This window comes from Ixodes scapularis, unplaced genomic scaffold (genome assembly GCF_016920785.2).
Source record: "Ixodes scapularis isolate PalLabHiFi unplaced genomic scaffold, ASM1692078v2 PGA_scaffold6__148_contigs__length_123643588, whole genome shotgun sequence".
NCBI classification, from domain to species: domain Eukaryota; kingdom Metazoa; phylum Arthropoda; class Arachnida; order Ixodida; family Ixodidae; genus Ixodes; species Ixodes scapularis.
This window is the reverse complement of record NW_024609881.1, coordinates 100,232,985-100,239,510: the sequence shown is the minus strand read 5'-3', so window position 1 is coordinate 100,239,510 and position 6,526 is coordinate 100,232,985. Positions and strand designations below refer to the sequence as shown.

General features: G+C 41.6%; 1 pseudogene; it reads right to left on the bottom strand.

Moving 5' to 3' along the window:
• Nucleotides 1-4,180: 4,180 nt before the first annotated feature.
• LOC121838325 lies at nt 4,181-5,503 on the bottom strand (annotated as a pseudogene).
• Between the last annotated feature and the right edge of the window lie 1,023 nt (nt 5,504-6,526).

Here is a 6,526-nt window from a genome sequence, read left to right as displayed (position 1 = left end):
GCCAGAAAACCGCCGTTCGAGAACTGGCCGGTTTCAGCGGCACTTACTGTCTTCTCCGTGATCCCGTGCCGCTTCCTATGGTTTAGACACACATATTAAATATAATGAAAGTCGTGGCTGAAGCAGACACCCAATAAAACATATATATATATATACATGATACCCATTTTTTGTGACTTCTAAAAAGCTGCAAACAGGTTTACTGAAAAGAGAAAAAACAAGTTTTATAGAAAACCTGGAGCACTTTGTTCATTCTCCGCGTACTGGGCCGTTTCCGGAGTCTCCACGGCGCAAGCGCAACGGCAGCAGTCAGAAGTTCGCCATTTTTGATGGCGTGGTGCTTTCGGCTCGGGCCTGCGAGAAGCAGCTGCGGGCGTTTCGAAGTTCTCCGACATGAACCAACGCTGTTCCGCTGTCGGCTAAAACGACGACAACGATCTTACGCGGTTAACTGTGATCAGGTTTGCATCTACTAGCCCGCACCCAACGAAGCGGCAACTGTGGATTCGCGCGGTCCCGCGAAAGAATGCGGAGTGCTCGAAAATGCTGCCTTCAAGGTACTCCCGCGTTTGCAGTAACCACCTCAGGAAAGATTGATGTTTTTGTATCCTTTATTTTTTACTTGTGTTTAGATACAAGTCAGCTCCCGCGTTTGCATTTGCCACTTCAAGGAAGGTTTATGTTTTCGTTCCTTTAGTTTCATATCGGTGTGTAAATACAAGTCAACAAATTGGTTACGTATTTATTAAAATTACCAGCTGAAAATAAGGGAATATAAACACTCAAAGAATTATGCATTCATGTTCAGCTGGTAATTCCAATAATTATGAACAAATTTGCTCAGCTTCAACACGTAACATGGTTAGGTATATGCTGTCGTGTTGCTTACGTGCCATGCAGAGCGAACTCCTGGGACTTCGCGTTTCTATGACGGTACGTTTGAGCGACACACGTGTTTGCTTGTTAAAGTGGCGATCACGCGTTGCTACACAAATGGCCTGTGTGCTTTTTAGTTGTTGTTAACACTGGAATTGCCCATGGTTATCAAATAATCACAAAGCATTGAGGTAAATAGGCTGTGCTGCATAGTTGGTTGCTATGTGTACACCTGGAAAGAAACGGGAGCAGTCGTTTCTCTCCACGACCACATCGACTGGTCTCAAGGTTAAATAAGGAAGAGGAAACAACCGACCTCGTCTGTTGTCTTTTTGTTTAAATAAAAAAAAACAGATTAGCTCGCAACATTGTCTACACTCGCGAGACTCAAAATTGACAGGTGTGACCAATTTTCTGTTTCTTATTTTCATCAGGTACTACAGTGACACAGCTATCGCCTGAAGTGCGGTAACATGACTGCCGACGCTCGCTCTAAAATCACCGGCTCCACTTAAAAATATAAAATATTCATCAAATGTGCATTTTAGTGGTGAATTTATTCTTGTGAAATTTCAAAGTGTAGCTGCCCTCCAGTAAAAAACGAGACCAAGAAACTTGCTATGAAGGGTAAACGGCATTTGCAAACGACTCTGCCGTCCCCAAGCACGTCCGCCGGTGACCCGGGCAAGTTTGTTGGTCTCATTTTTTACAGGAATAGAGCTACGGCGATCTAAATTTCACAAGCTGAAACCCACCTCAAAAATACACGTTTGATGAAAATTTGAGATTGGTACATGCAGGCGCCAAGTTTTGCGGACGATTTTATACTGAGCCTTCACATATATGAGAGTTGTTCTTCTCGCTTAAGGTTTGCAAGCAAGTTAAACAAATTTCTCCGCATTCAAAAAGGTTTGCCTTAACTGTAACTTGGTCTCAAATATTTTCTAAATATTTGACATGAAAACATGAAACCTAATTTAATGTAACGGTTTGTACTTTCTCATTGATCGAAAAGAGGTTCAATCGTGCCAAAGGTCGTCACGGCCGCCACACCGGCGTCAGTCGTTCATTCATTCCGCAAAATGGATGAAGTCGTTCGTAGATAACGCATTCATTGAAAACAATTGTAAGCTAGTTGATCGCGTTAGATAGAACAAAAACAAACGCTGAATATCTTTACCGACCGCGTTCAGACAGCCCACATAACTTGGAGCGGGCAGAACTGGGTGCAAGGCAGGCCATCAAAAACGTTTCTTCTCCTTTCCGATAGATGGCGCCTAACATTTGCGGAAAAGGCCCATTCCCAACATGGCGTCTTATCGCGAGAGTGGCGGGCTGGACGGCTGAAGGAAGCGGACTAAGCCATGAGAGGGGACGGCGGACGTGGGACCTCTACTTTAAAACCATTGTTCGAGGCACCGGCGAATCTGTCTTGTTTTACTAATCGAAACAATTAGGATTTATTCCGTTCCGCCCGACCGCCAGGCTGGTTCGCACGAGGACGCCACCGAGTCGTCGCCCCCTCTCCTAGCTAAGGTAATCTCTCGTGCTAGGAACACGAATCGGTAAGTGCTTGAAAGATGCGTAAAGGTGAAACACGAAGGCTTGACTTTTGAATGCTATTTTTGGGCAACGTAGGACGTGCGCATTTTTGTCTGCTTGGCACGGTCGGGAAAACGAAGGGAAAAAAATGTTCGGTCGGGTGTTGCCAATTGACTTCCGGTAACTCACTCTCAGACTTGTACCGTACGCATTACAAGTAGTCAAATTACATGTAATCGATTGCTGTTTGGAGCAATTTTGTAATCAGTTGATTATTTTTATTAGGCAGTAATCATTAGAGTAATTTGATTACTCTTTGATGTAATAACAATTACTTCTAACTGTTACTATATTTCCATGTTACTATTTGTTCACCTTTTTTTCTGAAATGAAATAAAATTTACTTATTTTTTTTCGAACGGAAAGCAAAAAGAGTTTTGCGGAGGTGTAGGAAACGAGGTAAACCCCTTTGTATGTACAGTTTCTGTGCAATGTCCATTTTTTTTTCGAACTGGGACTGGGAGTGGGAAGCCCCAGGGGAGCCCCAGTGCGTGACAAAGGCCATTCAGGGCGAAGTTTGAGGGAGCATAATGTAGCTTTGTAAGTCCTTCATTCAAACTAGGCCCCTCACGCAAACACACTGCGAAATAAATAAAAAAAAACAATTCTGCTTACGGTACCTACTCGCAGCCCGTAGGAGAACCAGAACCCAAGGATATCTAAAGCGGATGCAAAATATAACAAAGCCAGTTCAAATGCACGTCCAGATCCCCTATTTCCCCTACGTGGCCTTTGTGACAAGCAAGGTTTCGAGTTGAGAAGTGGTCGGGGCGATCTCTTCCGCTAATGGATACTACGAATGATCCGTTTCATATCCTGCAGCTGCTGCTCTTAAGTGCAACATGCGAGTTCATCCTCATGTGAATAATATCTGGAGAAGCGCATGTGTGTGCGAAAGAGAGTAAAGGCCTCTTGGTTACCAGTACAAGAAAATATATAAAGCAAGAAAACAAATACCTTTTATTTGGAACCAAAGATTCCAAGAAGGTGCAACGACTACGAAGGGGGACCCCGAGTTTTCTTCTTCAATACTTGGGAAATAGTGAAATATAGGTTGAAAGTCGTTCATTGTTATGAGCTCTAAATATGTAAGTCTTCACACAATGAAGTAATAAGAAAAGTAACGGTTACTTCTTAAAGTAATGTCAAATTACTTTTGCTGTCGAGTAATCAAGTAATCTAATCGAATAATTTTAAGCCGAAAGAAAATACTAATTGTAATCGATTACTTTTTTTAGTAACGTGTACAAGACTGCGAGTCTCTCTCCTCCTCTACATTTCTTTTTCCTCCCCGGTCCGGTTTCTGTTTTGGTTCAAAGCAGTTATGTTTTTTCTGTTTTTTTAACTTCATTAATAATACACGTGACGTTGTATCAAAATAGTGATTGGGTTGTCATCTGGCACTATATTGAAGCGTCTGGCAAAAAATAAAGGAAAATGTTTTGGAGGATGTCAGTGACCCTTGAAGAAAAATCTGTAAAAATGATACATAAAAAGTAGGGTACTAGCTATATTTCTAAGTGATTTACATTTGCTGTGCGAATATCATACACAATTTAAAAACGGTAAACAATGAAACATTGAGTGGAGCTATTGATCTATTTTGCACGAACTATTCCTAGTGCGTGAGAGCAACACCACAATTTCGAGAAATGATCTGCGTCGTACTGGATGCAGAAACATGATGTGTTGTTTATTTTGTTTATTCCGGTACATACTCGAGTTCAGGAGAGCCTTCTGGACATCCAGAAGGGTCTCGGCATCTACCGTCGGGTAGCCGGAAGGTGTCGCCGTCACAGACACATTGTACTTCACAGTAATCATCATCCTCTTTGTTGCTAATGCATTCTTTGCAAATTGGGGGTTTTGGATTATGGCAAGATCCTTCATCACATGACGTGTTCGCTCGTTCCAATTATTGCACGCTTTGGGATGTTCACCAAGCGGACAAACTGTTGTGTCTGAAAAAAAGAAACAATGAAACAACGGTATAAGTTGCATGTTTTTCTGGCTCCGGAAAACCCTGGAATAGCAAATAGATGAGCAGTTATTCTAAAATAGTGTTCTATCGGGGCTCCTTACTCCAGCCACAACCAGCGAGTACCTTTGGAGGTTTTTAAGATAATGATGTCGGATCATATGCTGAACACATGAAGAAGCTGATATATAAAGGAGGGGGATAAGTACTGGGCAAAGAACAAAATAACGCATAAACCTGACACAGTAATAAGTTCGTTGTGCCTACGTACCGCACGGTCACCGTCATATTTAGCTAAATGATGCATGCTAAGATATCCGCTTTTAAACTCTTCTTAAACATATCTTCTAAAGGCACTTATATAGCAGAAAGTCACATGTTGCCACGTATCTTAGACCAAAAAAACGGGGAAGAGAATGAGTGCGTCTTCCCTCCTTAAACGTCATCAATATGCCTCGTTTCCTGCATAGATTGGAACTCCACGGAGTCGAAGCAGTAATAACAAAGCAATATAGGGCATAAAGCAGGGCTGGCGTAACCCTACATGAGCAGTTGACGTGCGCGCACTTCAACAAGCCTCTTTCTGCTAGAGCCTACATGAGCACACAAACAAAGCAAGCGATTAAGAGTAAGAAAATGATGCTTGTGCCTGTGATGTCCCATCAAAACATTACAATTTTTATGGCTTCATCTTACCTGCTCTTATTGATATTTTTGCCCAAGATATATATACCAACCAATGTGTTTGTGTCCGCTCAGCGTCCATGAGCAACATGAATGCACATGACGGTTAAGACACATTTCAGTCTGTTGCAACATAAAATCTGCGGAAGCTCCGCATCCAGTAGACGCTGGATGCCTTCAGTCGTGCTTCGAATACATGTGCTCACCGAATGCTCACGTGTCATTGAAAGCAAAAAGCTAGTGCAACCATGTGCACACGCTGGGTTTCAGACTAAACAGAATACAATAAATTGCAATGGCCTTACCAGCACTCTCCACGTAGAAAAGAACTGTCATCAGTAGGGCAAGGATAAATGTCTTCATAGCTTAATTTTTTCCCCTGGCCAAACTTGTGCTGATCCAGTGTACAGGATTGCAAGCAGCTTTTAAACTTGGAGTAGGAATTTCTTTGGCGTATCAATAACGTTTATTGAGATGTCAAATATTACGAGGTCAAACTCAACAAACGATTTAAGCACGCAGAATAAGGAGTGGCGAATTCCGGCGCCGAGGAAAACATTCAGCGTTCGAATTAGACGAGCCTAATTCCTTTGATGACTGCATCATGTACGGTAAGCTGGGGCAGGAGATAATCACTATATGCATGTTTTGATACTATTTTCTTCTCTCGAACACTGAGATAATTCATATAATTTGATCGAATGATTTCCAGCGTTTAGTTCATGTTGTTATCTGTGGCCTTCTAAACTTAAAAAAAACGTCTTCACATATTTTTATTAATTCATAAATTTGTTTATACGTAATGAAATGTCACAAAAACTACGGCGTTTACTGCACCTTAAAAGTTTACGCGGGTCAATGAACCATCTGTCAGCTACGTTCACTGTGGTTGGGCAGACGTTTCAAGTCTCGAAGCACGAAAGTTAAAATAAAGCTAACGACAATCTTGCGTTAGCGTTTCTTGCGGCTAAACAAATCCGCCGATCAAAACCGAGTCTCAGCATACGAAAGCAATTTCTTTAGGTTCAAGAATATGTGGCGTATTGGTACGAAACACGAAGTCAGGACGATACATTTTTTAAATGTCTTGCCCACTCTTCGTGCTTTTCCTCAATTTTCGTAATTTTTTGTTCACCCCTTAATGTTAATTTATCGCTGGCTTCTCATGTCTCTACGTTACTTAAGAAAAAAGCGCAAATCAAACAATTTAGCGATGTGAACTTTTTGTGATTTTTATTGAATTTTTAAAAAAACGTATTCTGCTTAATGTGTAGGCAGAGGAATGTCAGCTACTTTACTGCAATTCCGTTCTATAACATCTTATACAAGCAAGTACATTATGATTAATTAAAGTCTAGTCAGTCAATTTATTGCATGGTTTAAACC